The sequence below is a fragment of the Heliangelus exortis genome, chromosome 7 (genome assembly GCF_036169615.1).
Source record: "Heliangelus exortis chromosome 7, bHelExo1.hap1, whole genome shotgun sequence".
NCBI classification, from domain to species: Eukaryota; Metazoa; Chordata; class Aves; order Apodiformes; family Trochilidae; genus Heliangelus; species Heliangelus exortis.
In genome coordinates, this window is record NC_092428.1 from 33313499 (window position 1) to 33329286 (window position 15788).

Consider the following 15788-nt stretch of genomic DNA (forward strand, 5'->3'; position numbering starts at 1 on the left):
TTCCTTTCCTTCCCTCTCATTTAACTATGACAAATGTACAACAAATCCCTTCAGAGGGTAAATACTGATCTGAGGCAGCACAGCAAACAACAAACAGGGGAAGATGCCCACAGGCTGCATTTCACCCCTCTATGAGGTGCACTGAGCACTCAGGTGTGCCCCACGTCCTTACTGTGCAGGTCAGCTGAGGGGATTTACCTCCTTTCTAATATTTTTGAAGATTGCTTTATGATCCTGTTGACCCGCTATTAGCAAAAGCTTAGCTTTCAACAAGGTAATTAAATTATAAAATCACTGCTGCAATCATCAAACTACTCATAAAACAAGAAATGAAAAAAAAAAAAAAAAAATACCCTGAAATAAAAATCTTGCAGGCTTCTCCTTGTGTAATATTGCTCCCTGATGTTAATTACATTTAAATGGGAGAGTACTATTTTGGTATCATTCATACGCCTCCAAAAGTACTTTCCAGTTTATCATACCTGTCAACCCCAGTGCATCACAGGCTAATACTTTATTAAGAAAAAAATCATTAGGGAGCTGCTGATCCATTTAAGTACATTGGGCAGAATGTAAGACTAATTAAAAAGCATATTTTTACATTATTAATTTCTGAGTTTCACACTTAATGAATGTGAAATGACAGGGCTACTATTTTTATATTCAGGCTCTCTGGGCTCTTCAGCCAGGGGAATTAAATTCTGGGGATTTTTTGCAAAGATGCTTCTTGGGAGATTTGTTTTCAAGAACAGCTAAGCTTTTTTAGCCGTGCCTTTTTCTGGGAAATTATACCAAAGCACATTACAGCCACTTAAAAAGAGTAGTTAAATAGATGTTGTGTTGGGTTGGTTTTTTGTTTTTTTTTTTTCATCACACTGCTATAAAAGTATTTTAGATGAGGTATAAAATATGGTTTTTAAATGATATTATGATTTGCAAACACTAAAAAATAATTGCGGTGGAGTTGAGAGAGAGCGAAAACATCTAATCTTTATTGTGTAAGACAATGTGATAAAATATTTTACAGCCAAAAGCTCATTTTGCATCTGGAAAATTGTGTAAACTGATGGGGGGGAAAGCGAAAAAAAAAAAAAAATCTCATTAAAACTAAAGGTTATTTTTAATATTCCTCAAACAAAGCAACACATGATAACTGCATTCTTCCCTCCCCGTATTTATTAAATTAGACAATCGTGCGGACGCCCGACGCTCTATTTAAATAAAGACATAAAACGCCAGAGCCCGTGTGATTAGGCAGCCTCATCAGAATGGATGCCAGCTTTTAGAGAGAGTGGAAGGTAACCCAGCCCTGGGCAGGTTGGGGTGGTGGGGAGGTTGGGTCCCTGTTCAGCTGGAGGTGTTGTGTTTCTGAGAGCTTTGCCGGGTGCCGCGGCTCAGCTCACTTTTATAGGGCTCTGCAAGGAGGAGTGGAGAAAAGAAGCAGGGGTTGGGTTGTTTTTTTTTTTTATTGTTGTTGTTGGGTTGGTTTTTTTTTTTTCCCTTTTTTTTTTTTTTTTTTTTTTTCCAAATGTGCTTACAATTACCTCTCTGTATTTTTATTGTCTTTTTACTAACCACAAGACTCACACTGGAGGCAAAGCTTAACGGCTGAGGCTTTCCTCGTGTAAATATTAGGAAATTACATTTGTACAAACTGCTCGGCTTTGTAAAGGGGGCTGGAGCCACTCCAACACAAATTAATCAGGATAAAGTTGCTCTATGTTCAACATGACCATAGTTTATTTTCTTAAAGTATTAATTTGTCAACAGCTTTCCTGCCTTGCTGTGACTCATGTGGATGGCATTGAGGGAAGACACAGATGCAATCTTGCTGCTCTACCTCGTGGTTTGAGGAACCAGCCCCAGTTAATCAAAACATAATTGTGTTTAATTCCTCAATATTTGTTTTCATGCAAAAGTCAAACGAACGAAATGTGAATATGAACTAGTGTCTTCCACTAAAAAAAAAAAAAAAAAAAAGCAACGTGAAACTATTTTAAACTGTTTGCTAAACATTTTTTTGCTCTCAAGTCCTTCCCTTTCTCCACTGCCCCCCCCAGCCTCAAAATAAATAAATAAGCTTCTCAGCTGCTGTCCTTTGCTTTTTTTTTCCCCTCCTCACTCACCCCCATTGCTTTCCAGCATGTCTCGTTCTCCCACCTTCCCTCACTGCTTATGATATCACACTATTTTTAATTATATCTTGATTTTCATAAAATTATCGTTCGATGTTATGTTTCTGGAATGCAAACGTGAGCGTAATGGGATCTATTTTTCAGAGTTGCCAAAACAAATTAAGGAAAATGTTTGGCTCTTCCTTTGCCAAATGTTTTAGTGCTTTTCCATGAAAGCAAATCTTATTTCTAACTGTATATTAAACCTTAAGCAAATAATGCAGGCTGTCAGAAGCAAATTCTATTGTCAAACCCGTGACTGTTCCCAGGCTTTGCTGCTGATACCTTCACTGGGCTCTGCCCGGGAGGAACCAGGGGAGCAATGAAATATTGCTAATTTTAATTTGTCTTTTGCAGAAACCTCTAACTTTTTCCGTGTGTGTTGGATGCATCTCCCCTAAACACGGAGTATTTGTCCTGGCTCCTCCACAGATGCCCAGGTAGGTGAGGAGCTCTTGAATCACAACATCATGGAGGGCTGGAAAAGGGACTGGCCTCAGGCAGACGTTTTGTTAATTGTGGGGACGGGGGCTGGCCTGTTCTTTAGCATCTTTTATTAACACACATCTCCAAATAATATTGACACTCTTGTTGTTTTATTAGTACGAGTTTACCTTGTTCATGGTTTTATTATTCAAGAATACAGTTGTTGCCAAGTATTAATCAATATATTATGCTGCCTCAGTTGGGCAAGCTGTACAAAAACATAGTGCCCCTAGGGTTAATACAGTCAAGAACTAGAAAAGTGTTTCAGACATGTACACAACATGTGGTTTACTATTATCATTAAATGAGGTGAACTGGGACTCTATACATATGGATTTTGAATTGCATAAATTTTGATTGATATCATTTGAAGACTGAGACCCTGAAAGGCTAGATTTTGTGAAAGACGATACACAGGCCAGCTATTACCACATACAATAATACCAGGAAAAATATCTGAAATGAGCAAGGCAGCTGGCTTTTAAATAGCTAAAACATAACATCAATACTTATTTTGAATAATGGAAAAAAGAGGTAAAAGATGTTGACCTCTGCCTGACAATAACATGTTCCAAAAGTAGAACTGGTCCCGGGAGAAAACCCCCTGCTCAACAGTAGCGACTAAGAAATTTTTTCTTTTTCTCTCTCTCTTTCTTTCCTTCTTGTTTTCTCTTGCTTTTCTTTTCCTTTTTTTTTTTTTTTTTTCCCCCCTTTTTTTTTTCTAGTTTTGTATTTTTTTCTCCACCCCCAACCTCCCGGACAAGGTAAATGGGCTTTTGAACATGAAGCTGCTCACAGACAACTACCAAAAAAAAAAAAAAAAAAACCCAAAAAAGACAAACAAAAAAAAACCCAACACCCCTAGAATTTTTGCAAATTCAGGAAACACTTGAGAGGTAAAACCAACATCCTGAGACAGGAGACAAGGCCAGCTTTTGACACCAGGCTGGACCTGCGAGGCCGAAGGAAACCTGGAGCCAGGAAGCGGCCGCCGCCGGGGTCAGGCCGCGGGGGACCCCAGGCCTGGCTGAGCACCGCAGGCCCCGGCCGGCCTCTTCATGGGAAATTTGCTGAAAATTTGCTGATCTGCATGAAACATTTATCGGAGGGGGGGAGAGGAAGGGCTTTCCCTTCTCTTCTCGTGGGTTACTGCTTTGTGTGGCGTTAAGTGGGGAGCTGTAATGCATGCGGGGAGGCTGCTGGTCTCGGAGGCCCTGCGTCCATTTTTTCCCCCACCGTGTGATACACGGGGAGAATTATCAATACCTCGCTCCACCAGATTCATTCAATTTGCTCGTATTTGTTAAAACTTTTTGAGAGAGAGAGAGCACCGGCTGCTTAATGCTTCATTTATGATTTATGCTCCATAAATGTATTAAAACATTAACCATATTTCTGCTGTGGCATACTTGAATCCTCCGGGGGGAAAAGCCCGAGCGTTTCTCAGGCTGCTGCTCCCGCTTCCCCGAGGAGAGAGATTATTTGTGTTGTGTTACACCTCCGAGTGTTGATTAGGCCTGGGTGTTACCCTGACAGAAGTGTCGGGTGGTGCTGCTCTTTAATGGGGTAATAAGCTATAGCGACCACACGAAGGAAATGTTCCTTTTCAAGTCAGAAACGCCGAGAAAAAAAAAAAAAAAGTTGGTGCGCGAAGGCGGCGAAGGCTCCGTCCCCTCCGCCCAAGTGGCAGAGCCGAGCGGTGGCGATGCCCTGGCTGAACCAAAGCTGTTGGCCACAGCTCTTGGGTGGCTCAGGCAAATTTATAATCCAGGTTTGAGCTCTCTGAAACATTAAATGGTTACACACCACCCGGATTTTAACCGCCTGGCAGCTTCGCAGGCTCCCAAACGCTGCTCTTAACTGGGAAGCAGGAAGGTTAAAAAATAGACAAACTAGTTTTCTGGCTTGTGTTTGACAGCCTGGGTTGTTTATGCTAGCATTTTTTTTTTATTTTTATTTTTTTCTGTGAGTTGGGTTTTTTTGGTTGTTTTTTTGTTGTTTTTTTTTTCCCTCCCCCTCCTCTTTTTGTGGTGGGGTGGAGGGGTGGGGGCGGTCTGGAGGATTTCTTAGTGGTTGGGAAGCTTCACATTTTTCAGTAAGCATTATTGGGTAACAATTGGTGCAAACATTATGGAGGGGGAAAGGCACATAAATCAAGAAATAAAAAAATAGTTTCTGCACATTTTCAAAAAACACGTTGTGCTCTCTGAGGTCCTTTTCATTTTAACCAAATCAGGGGGAACTTGTCCTCACAGCGGCAAGGCAGATGGAACAATAAATCACAGGAACCATTGACTGCCTGCAGTGTACTCTCCGCAGCTGTCACTTTTTTGTCTCTTTGGTTTTAGCTGACATGGTTTGAGGTCCACTGTGAACCAATCTGGACTTTTTTTTTACCGTCATATCCATCAAAACGACCAGTAGCCATCAACCTACTGCAGCGATCGATTCGTTTGCTTATTCTCACACATCAGCCAATACTCAGCTCACTAGGTGAGGCTTGGGAGAAGCACCTCATTTTAGCTTTTTTTTTTTTTTTTTTTTTTTTCCCCTCTTTCTCTCCTTTTTTTTTTTTTTTTTTTTTTTTTTTCCTTTTTTTTTTTTTTTTTTTTTCCCTTTTGCCTCCAGCTACAGCTGTGATTTTCTGAGCAGCCTTGGCTAACGTTATTAAAGTTGCATCATGATAGATACAGAGTGGAGCAGATAACAGCCTCCACGCACACCAGCAGCAAAGCCAACAACAACCGTGGGGTTTTGCTGTTGTTGTCAGTGTTGCTTTTCAGGTGTAGCAAGGCGCTTGCTAAGCTCGGAGTTTCCAACTCATTGCTTATTTTGCAAAGTAAACAAGCAAATGTTATGTGCATAACCTTAGCTGTCTCCGCAAAGGTCAGTGCCTGGCTGCTGATTTCTTTTCCTGCCTTTTGGTGGCAGTCTGATGCCAGCGATTACTTCTGGCGTGTTTGGGAAACAAGACGTCCTTTCTTAACAAAAGACTCAATCTACAAAAGGCTGCAAAACAAAACAACAAAAAAAAAAAACAACAAAAAAACCAAAACAAAACAAAAACAACAACAACAAAAAAACCCAACCAAAACCCCACAACAAACCCCAAAACCCCACAAAACAAAACGAAACAAAAATTGATTAAATTCGAAGCAGAGTGTGAAAGTTTACTTGGGGGTGTAAAATAGCCCGGGTTGGGCTTCCCATGGGCTGATCGGGTCGGGATGCAGGGGGAAGGAGCAGGGGGGACTGGGGAGGGAAAGGGGGTCCCTTCCACCATCCAACAGTACCTATGGATGTCTGTGGCATTGTATAGCGGCTGCTGGGCTCTCGGTTTATGACCTGAGACGCTGCAAAGTGTCTTTTTTTTTTTTTTTTTTTTTTTCTTGCATTTTATAGAAGTGTATTCTCTGAAGCGCCGTCTGTCACAGATATTAGGAGGGACTCAACTTCAGGTGACATTTTGGGGAACAGTTATTTTTTTTTTTTTTTAAGTGGCATAAATAGAAGCGAGGAGATGTGTGGATAATACAGTCATAGTAATAGATATATATTTTTTTTTAATGTGAAAAAAACAGCTCGCTTTAAAAGCCTTCAGTTAAGTCAAGTTAAATTTATTATATTTTATTTTTTTTTATAGCTGAACTCCATGATTTTGACTTGAGGTGACAGCTGAAAAGCACCAGAAACCCTTGGAATTTCAGATCTATGTATTACTATAAAGGAAGAAAATAAAGTTCCGCTAGGAGAAGGTAGGTAATTGCATTTACCAAATAGACATAGTTTAGAAAACACAACTGCTGAAATATTTACCTTAAAAAAAAAAAAACAAAAAAAAACCCAAGTCAAGACAGCAGAAGTTTTCCTTTGTATCTATAGAACAAACATCCCTGGAATTTGTAATAAAAACCCAGTTATGAGATCCGGGTCCCTCCTGTTAACAAGGATATTTTAGCTGAATATTGAAAATTGCCATCTTGGAGAGAAGTTATTTAAGGACCCTACAGGAGGTGATGTGAAGGCAGATTCTGCTGAGCCCGTGTTCCTCTTTGCAGACCTTTGAAGGTGCATGTCCTGCACATACCCCACTTTAGAGAAATGCAACAAATTGGGAGCTGCAGCCAAAGCCACGACTGCTCCGTGATGAATTTCAGGGACCAATAATCCTTCCAGTGACATTAAAAATCCTATGGCAGTGCCAGAGCAGTTCCAGCACAAGGGAAAGGAAACTGGAGGGGAGGAAATCACACAGAGAGAGAAAAAAAAAAAAAAAAAACAACCCCCAAAACATTTCTCTGTGAGCAGCCCAAGAATCCCAAGTCCACCCAAGTAGTTACTGCATGTTTTTCTGGACTGCCAGTGGATTTCATATTATTGAGAAAAGGGATTACAGAATGAAGCAGCAGAGAGTGGCAATTCAGGGCCCAATTCTGCTCTCAGCTACAGTGAAATTATTGGCCTGGTTCTGTTTGCAGTTATGGGGGTACAGGTCAGAATAATTATTCCATGTCAGAGTTACTCCAGACTGGTTTTCCCAAACCTTTATGTGCCACTCTTGACTCTGCTGCACACACTGGGCACGTCTTGAATACACCTTTAAAACTGTCTTGCACTGAGGAGATGCCAGGCATGGCTTGCTCCCTTTAGGGGAGGCAGGAAGAGTTACAAACTGGGAGCCCTATGCCAGAGCTATTGCTTAGAAAAAAAAAAATAAATCCTGTTTGAAGTGAGTTTTGGCTGAAGAGGGAGAGCAGGATAAGCGAGCTCTGCCTTACAGCAGTTACGGAGGAATAAGGAATTTCACTGCCATTACCATGCCAGCAAAATATGTATATATTTAATATCAGCTAAGGTTGTGAAAGGAAGGACACTCGTTTGGCATTATTCTTATTTTCAAATGATTTTCAAGGCCGAGAGAGGCGAGCAGCTCTCTGAAAAGAGGGAGTCATTAATATGCCTAATGGGGACTTTTTCTCCCACTCCTACCAAATGCTCTCTGATGTAATTCCACATTAAAACCAGGAAGCAGTTCTAATTTTCTAATTAGCCTAACACGGAAATCTTCCCTCCTTTTACTAAAGGAAGGAAAAACAAAACAAAAAGAATTAAAAAAAAAAAAAGTCTCTGTGAACAAGAAACTTTGTCCATCACTTGCATGCCAAGCAGCGCAGGTTGAACGTCCTGCACGGTGCAAAAAAAAAAAAAAAAAAAAAAAAAAAAAAAAAAAAAAAAGAAGGGTATCACTGCTTCTTCTGCTCAAAAAGGTGATGTGTGTGGTTCAGCTGCAGCCCCCAGCTGAGCTCCTGGCCATGCCCGGGCTGCTCCTCATGTGCTGAGCACACGCGTTGCTCCTGGCAGGATCGGGCCCGCAGGCACTGCCGAGCCGGGTGCTGCTGCTGCTGCTGCTGCTGCTGCTTGTTGTTATTTTCCAAGAGGAAATATTTCGGGTCTGCCCTAACATTAGTGCAACATATCACTCCAGCTGCATTCCCTGCTGACTGGAGTCTGTTTGATGAGTAATTAGGAGACCTTCTCTTTAGTTTGTTTGACATATTTTACAAAATATGCGAATCGGTTAAGAAAAAAAAATTTGCTTGTTCATTTAAAAGACAGAGTTCCTAAATGCTGCAGAGTGTCTGCTAAGTGGATATAATTTTAGGAATTTTTTTTTTTTTTCTATTACAACTTCAAACACAATAGGCTCTCTTTGCCTTAGAAAAGGTGGTGTGTTGGTTTTTTTTTTCTATTTCTATTGAGAAGTAATTACTCTGTTTCTGCATCTGCGTAGCTTCACCCAGAGCTCCTACAGAGAAAATCTCTTTAATACTTAGAGATAAACATATCTAGACACCCAGAGATCCCTGTGTGTACTTAAGTTTGTTTATATTTTACACCCACATGTCAAAACCAGTATCATTAACTACTTACTGGAAAGCAATAAGCACAGCCCTCTTCCCACTGCCCAGATCAAAGGTGAACACTTTTTTTTCCTTTATTCTCCATTAAGATTTCTTTAGCAAAGGAACCTCACAGAAAATGGTAAATAAGTCTCCAGTATTCCAGCACCCACGCTGCTCCTTTTGTGAAACATATTTTGAAGATCATCTGCTGCTTCAGATTGTATGATGTAAGCTGGTGATTTACCTCTCCTAACTATGCCATAATTAAAGAATTATTTTTTCCTTGTTTTGAAACCGTTTAGAGCTTTTAAAATGTAAATATGATTTCCTTTCCTTCAGCTCTTTTAGCTGTGCAAAAAAGAGGTGACACCTCTCAGCACCTCCAGTTTCAAAGTTGCTGCTTGCCAATATTCAACAATAGAAATATTAACTGTTCTTAAATTTTTTTTTTAATGTCAAAAAAGAACTCCGGTATTTATACCAAAGCAATCCTTCTGACCCAGAGATTAAACTTGTTCCACAAAAAAAAAAAAAAAAAAAGCAATGCTATAAGAAGGCTACTCTAGCTAAGATTAAAATCCTTTTGTACTTGAAGATGTAAGTGCAGGGATGATTTAAAAGCCCCGTACTTTTCTAGTCAGCTCTACTTATTGCTTCAGGCTGAGCAGTTTCTTTTTTCCCTTTTTTTTTCTTTCCTTTTTTTTTTTTTTGTCTTCCCAGCCAACAGTCAGTTGCTTATTTTGGGGAAGCATCTCATTTATCTGAGCCTGCTTCTACCCGAGCCTATTTTTTTTTTTTTTCTTTCCTTGCTGGAGAATTCCTGCCTGGCACATCAATAGGTTGCAAATGATATTAAGGGCTGTGTTTAACTTGCAGCCGGATTGCCATTGTCGTGAGGGTCCGGGTCTTTTAGCTAAACTGCCTTTTTCTTGAGGAATTTCAGATGTCTGTAATTGCTGCTCCTTTCAGCACAGCTTAAGGTATCAATATCAACTCGATTTGAATATCATAAGTGGGAAGTTGCTCTAAGCAAAACAAAAACATGTCAGTTGCCCAGGTGACATTTCGTAGCAAACAAGGAAATCACAACTCCAGGAAGTGTTGTATTTTATGCCAACAACAATATGACAGTTTTCTCTGTAAAGAAAACATGACACTTTTCCAAATATCAGAGGATGCCTCTGCTGCTCAAGGGATTCCTGTACTGTCACTGAAATGGAAGGTCACAGGCTGGCTTCATGATTTCTATAGTTTCAAAATGTTGTGGTGCGGCGTCTGCACGCTAAATGCTGTAGGCTAAGGGAAATCTTTCCTTTCATCTCTGAAAGAAGTGACAGGGAGAAAAAGGTCCTACTTTGACAGCAGTAACCTCTAGGTCTAGAGGTTCTGCCCCAAGCAACTCTGAAGTAAAATTACCTATGTTAATGTGTTGTCCTCCCTGGCAGCCGGGCACACGGGTGGGAGCCTGCACGGGCGTGCAAAGGGGGAGTGGGAGTGGGAGCCCAGGGGCTTGCAGGGGTTGTCTTGGCCCACACCAGCCCATCAGAATCATCTCAAAACAGCCTCAGAGCACTTTGGGTTGGTTTGTTGTTGTTTTGTTGTTTTTTTTTTTTTTTTTATTTATTATTATTATTTTATTTTATTTTGCACGGCTTGGGCCACGCGGGAGCTGCAGCAAATCCTCGTGTCCCATTTTTACCTGGTCTTGAGTGCAATAAAGACCAAAAAGCTTTCTGCAAACGATTTCTTTTAAGAGGTGGGGTTTCCAGTTCGACTTTGTGAAGGTAAGGACCCACTTGCTATGCTAGTACCTAATTCCTGAAGTTCAAATAAACAGACTTTTGCTTTAAGCCAGAAGAAGTATTAACTTCAAGGCTATGGACAGGATCAAAACACATTTGTTTCCAGCCTTTCTCCTTTTTTATTCTTCCCTCTTCCCCTTAAAGAAAACACACCTTAGTCTATAGATTATATACTTCCTGCTGCCCCTTTTATAAGCAATAAGAATTTAATAACTGAGGGCAACTCTATAGTAATATTTATATGGGTCAAGTGGCTTAAAAGTATGCAATAAATGTAAAGTTATGAACCACATTGCCCCTTTTTAAATAATGCAGCTAGCACCAAGATATTATGTTTCATATTCTGGAAAAAGGTGTTTTAGCCTAGGCTTTAGGACTATGCCAGACATGAAAAGTTAGACTGATCCCATAATAAAGTCACTGCCTGCTTAATATGGTGTGTTCTGTAGAGCTCCAGATCTTAATAGCAGACCACAGCAAGAACGTCCCAGATGATATCAACAAAACCTTCCCTTTCTCATTAGCAATCAGCAAATTCTCCTGGTGGCTGCTAGTTTCAAATAAGGGCAAGTGCCTCTATTCCTGGTGTGAAGCCCAATAGGATACCAGAAATAATGCAGTCTAATCAGCAGTGAACAGGAGATCCCCCCTGTCAGAGGAGGCACTGCTGGGCTTGGTGTCTCCCCTTCTGCAGCTCTGCCCCGGCTTCCAGGTCCTGAGGAGCTGGATCAGGGCAAGGGGAAGAGAGGGAGCAGGGAAAAACAGCTCCTCATCCATTCCCACCCTCACCTCACTGCCAGGAAGCAGAGAGTTGCTTGGGATTTTTGGTTGTTTGCTTGTTTTTTAACAGATTAAGGGTTTTTGAGGAGGTCTGTATTGAAGGAAAAAAAAAAAAAAAAAAAAAAAGCACTTATTTATTACTTATTAGACAAACATCACAGAATTGCAGAATCCATTATATTTGTCAAAAAAACAGTACTAACTTTAAAAAAAAAAATCAATCTTAGTCATTGCTTTAAATATAGGAAGAAGTGCAGTGGGTGGTTTCTGTCTGTCAGAACATGTCTGTGCTCAGGGAAGGGGGGTCACAGGTTGGTTTGCTCTTGTCTGGTCAAACCATCAACTTCTTGGATAAATCAGATCCAATAGTTGTCACCAAGGCCCAAATGAGCATCCCTTGGCTGGCTGGCACACTGCTGGTGTCTGCCCACTGCCTGCACCTGCATTTTTTTTTAATTTATTTTTTTTTCTCTTATGAGCTGCTACCTGCATCTTTTTTCTAAGTTTTTTTTCTCTCTCATGGCTGTTGGATTTCAAGGTAAGGGTGTGTTTGGACAGCCCAGCACACATTTTCAGCACAGTGTCATGAAGTGTGGGGACAACCATTGCTGTCAGACATTATGAGAGGAGTGTGAAGGACACAAGCTCCTGCTGCTCTTACAGTGGCTCTGTGGCCATGCTGGGGAAATGCAGAATGGTTTTAGTTCTTGTGCTGATTTTATTATTCTAAGGTTGTCTTGTTGGGTTTTTCTCCCCGTGTCTTCCCGTGCAATTTTTGTGTGTTCTTAGAATATTACTGATTTCTATGTAAGAGTAATTTTTGCTCTCTTGTTTAGACCAGGTCAAAAATTAACACTGTGATTGTGGCTGATGGCTTGCAAGGAAATGCAAGTCTGAGCTGCAGCAGTGTAAACAAAAAAAAACAAAAAACCAAAAAACCAAAAAACCAAAAAACCAAAAAAAAAAAAAAAGAAAAAAAAAAGGTGTTTTAAGAGGTGCTTAACTATATTTTGAACCCTGATTAAGTTTAAGGTTACTTAGTGTTTCTCTGTGCCTTTGCAGCACCCTGGGAAAACTCAGTCTTTAATGGTTCCTGGGGTGATCTTTTGTTAGAGCACTGGGCTGGGCTGCCCAAGAGCAGGGATTATTGGGTAGATTAAAAACCCCAGAAACTCTTTCTTCTGCTGAGTTTTGTCCAAGTTCATTGGTGCTGATGGGAGGCAGGGGTCCCTGTAGCTCTTGTAGTTAAGATTTTAAAAACTGACAGCACAAGGCAAGTCCCCTGAGCTCTTGTTTTAGCTACTGGAGTGGGATAAGGTGGGACTGGTTTGTAGCTGGTGAGCAAACTGGAGATGGTTTCCATCTCTGGGTCTCGTTACAATTTAGGAGCCAAGCCTAATATTCTTTGGGTCTGTTTTTTCTTTAATAAATGTAGGATGCTGATTGGGCAAGGATGGTATTCACAAAGGGCAAATGGCTCCAGGAAAAAAAAAAGGGGGTAATAGCAAAAGGCAATGAGGCAACAGAACAAAACCTCTTGCTTCCAACTTTGCTGGACTCCTGGATTCTGCAGATGACCTTGCAGAGGGTATTATTCTCCTAAAATAACAAGCAGGTCAATACAAGTCCTGTTGGTGTGATAGGATGCAGGAACTGCTGACCAGGACATGTCCAGGAGGAACCAGAGAGCTGATCTCTGGCAGTGAGGACATTTTCAGCAGCAGGTTCAGGAGACCCTGACAGTTCAGGACACCCTATGGGAAAAGAAGACAAAACATACTGAGGCAGACTGAAAAAAAAATGATGGATGAGGGGGATGTTACCAAAGAGAAAATGACGTTGGCAGATAAATGCACATTTACTGAAAGAAAACCTCTTGTTTATGAGAAATGAGAGGTGAAATTGTAGGCTTCTGATGCTAAATTACATGATTATTGTGCTTGAGTGAGAGGGAAAAAAGGGCCCTGGGATAAAGTTGGCTCCACAACACACAGGCACCAAGTACCTGTGACTACACAGAGGCTGGAAATTCAGGAGAAGGTTTCTGATATCAAAGCAGTGAGGCTGTGGAGCAGCCTCCATATGTGGGTAACGATGTGAAAAACCACTCACTGCTCTTAAAGCAGAGCCTGATGACAGAGGATTAAAGGACATATTAGGAAAGGCCCAGATGGGAAGACCCAAACAGCCTCATCCAGTCCAGTTTAATGGAAAGGCCCTAGAAATTGGACAGAATGAGGCACAAGGAACTCAGATGGTCTAAATTTCCATTTTAGGTTATTTTTATTATTATTAGGTTATTTATTATTATTATTAGGTTATTTATTATTACTAGGTTATAAGTATTAGATGATGATGGTGATGATGATTATTATTATTTAGGTTATTTTTATTATTATGGCTTTAATCTTTTACTAAATAAGGAGGTTTAGGAGTGATTTCAGCAGTGCTGGTGTGTTACAAGGGGGACAAGGTAGGGTAAGAGGAGGATCTACAGGGAGAGCAGATACATGAAGCCACATGATGCCACCTCTCTGTGTCTTACCCTGTAGAACAGATGAAAACCAGAAAAGAAAAAGGAGAGAAAACAGAGCAGAGGGAGGAGAAAAGGGGACTGGTAAGTAGACACACCTTTAATATATAGGTACCCAGCAGTGGTTTTAGCAAATATCAGCACCTTTGAGTTTTGGGAAAATTCAACTTGACATCTTGTAGGCATTTGTGTCTCCTTAGTTTGCAGTCACTTGGTTATTTTAGGGTAAAGCTAACAAACCAGTACCTGTTGCCTAAGCTTTTAAGACATCCAAGTCCCCTTCCTGCAGGCTGGGACTGCACTAAGGTGGCACTTGCAGGGCCTGAGCTTGGGAAGCAGCGTTCACATCCTGGCTTCCATGGCATCCCAGAAGTGGGAGCCTGACCCTTGGAGGCTTTAAATCCTTGTGTGTCTGTGGCTTCTTCATGAGCCTGACAGGGGATCATTAGTAACTCCTGGATGTCGCTCTCTGTTTGTTCTACTTCACAAGGCACTTCCCCAACTAATTTAGAGCAAAGATTGGTGTTTACTTGGCTCCTCAAAATGACACTTTTTCTCCCCCAAGATTGCTGCAAAGGCTGGAGGAAGAATATTTACATAAACAGGTTTCAACTTCATAAAGAACGGGTCAGGAAAGGAGGGCAAATCCAAGTGGAAGAGAAATAAAGTAGAGCATAATGTGGAGAAGATAGATTTAGATTAAATGTTAGAAATTAAATCTTTGCTGTGAGGGTGCTGAGCCCCTGGCCCAGAGAAGCTGTGGCTGCCCCATCCCTGGCAGTGTCTCAGCCCGGGTTGGATGGGGCTTGGAGCACCCTGGGCTGTGGGAGGTGTCCCTGCCCATGGCTGGGGGGTGGGACTGGGATGTTCTTTAAGGTCCCTTCCAAACCAAACCAGTCTGGGGTTCTATTCTATGTCCTAATACCTATAGGAAAACTTGCAGCACCCGTGCAGGAAGGAAGGGAGAGGTGCCAGGGCTGTTGATGTCCCACATGAGCTGTGGCCATCACCTGCCCGTGCTGTTGGGCATCTTGCCATGCCAATAACTTCCCTCACCCACTTTTTTTTTGTTTTTTTACTCCTTGCAGGAAAGATGACTCCTCAATGCCCAGTACCGGATCTGCGGAGCATCTTGCGTGGACAGAAAGAAAAAGGATGAGTTTCTGGGAATGGATGGGTAGGGTATGTAAATAAAAGTGAATCATATCCTCATTATGTGGGCTCTTTTGAATAAATGTTAGCCTTTAAGTGCCAGCTGTCACTCTATGCATGGCCTCCCTTCTTACAACTAACCTCTCTGTCACCTCGCCTTGTCTCCCTAACTTGTCCTATTATGCAGTACCAAGCTGAGTCATTGTTTCAAGCAGGAGGTGACATGTTAATAGCTTAATAATAGTATAATCTCACAAATAATAATATGCTGTCACACTGTCTGAAGCACAATGTTTACAGGAGAAGTGGTAATGTATGATGACAGTAATTTGAATAAAAATGAATTTACTGCTCTTGTCTCATTTGCAGTAAATTTTCGCATCTTTCATGCACAACTGGTGCTCCATGACCTCTTTCATTATTGTGTTCTCAGTGGCTGCTGCTTGCTTTAAAGTGAAAGGCAGGCAAATGAAACAGAAACCTGCAGCTCAGTCACTGAGTTCTGGAGAAGGGCTCACACACCACTGGAAAAACTCACTTGGTTTGTTGGGAGAGCTGGTGCAGCACTGGGCAGGCTGGTTAATTCATGCAAGCTGGAGGTGCTGATGGAAAAGCAGGAAGGAGCTGATATGATTATGTATTGACAGTTTACAAAATTATTGTCATTAAAATGTGTCAGAGGGGGGAAAAATATACAGAGAGGAATGTCTGGTTTGAAATTAAAGTTTGTGCAGCTTGGGCAAAAACTCTTTTAGATGCTCCTGGTATTGTTTGATGTGGAGGAGAACAATCCTTTGCTTTTTATTTGATACGGGAAAGGTGTCAAAAGCTACTTTATGGTAAATGCATGCTGACTTTGGACTGGTAGAACTTAAAAATGATCCCTGAATATATAAAATATTCAGTCATGGTTCAGGTCGTGGGTGGCTTCCATCCTGACCCATGTGCTGGGTCATAA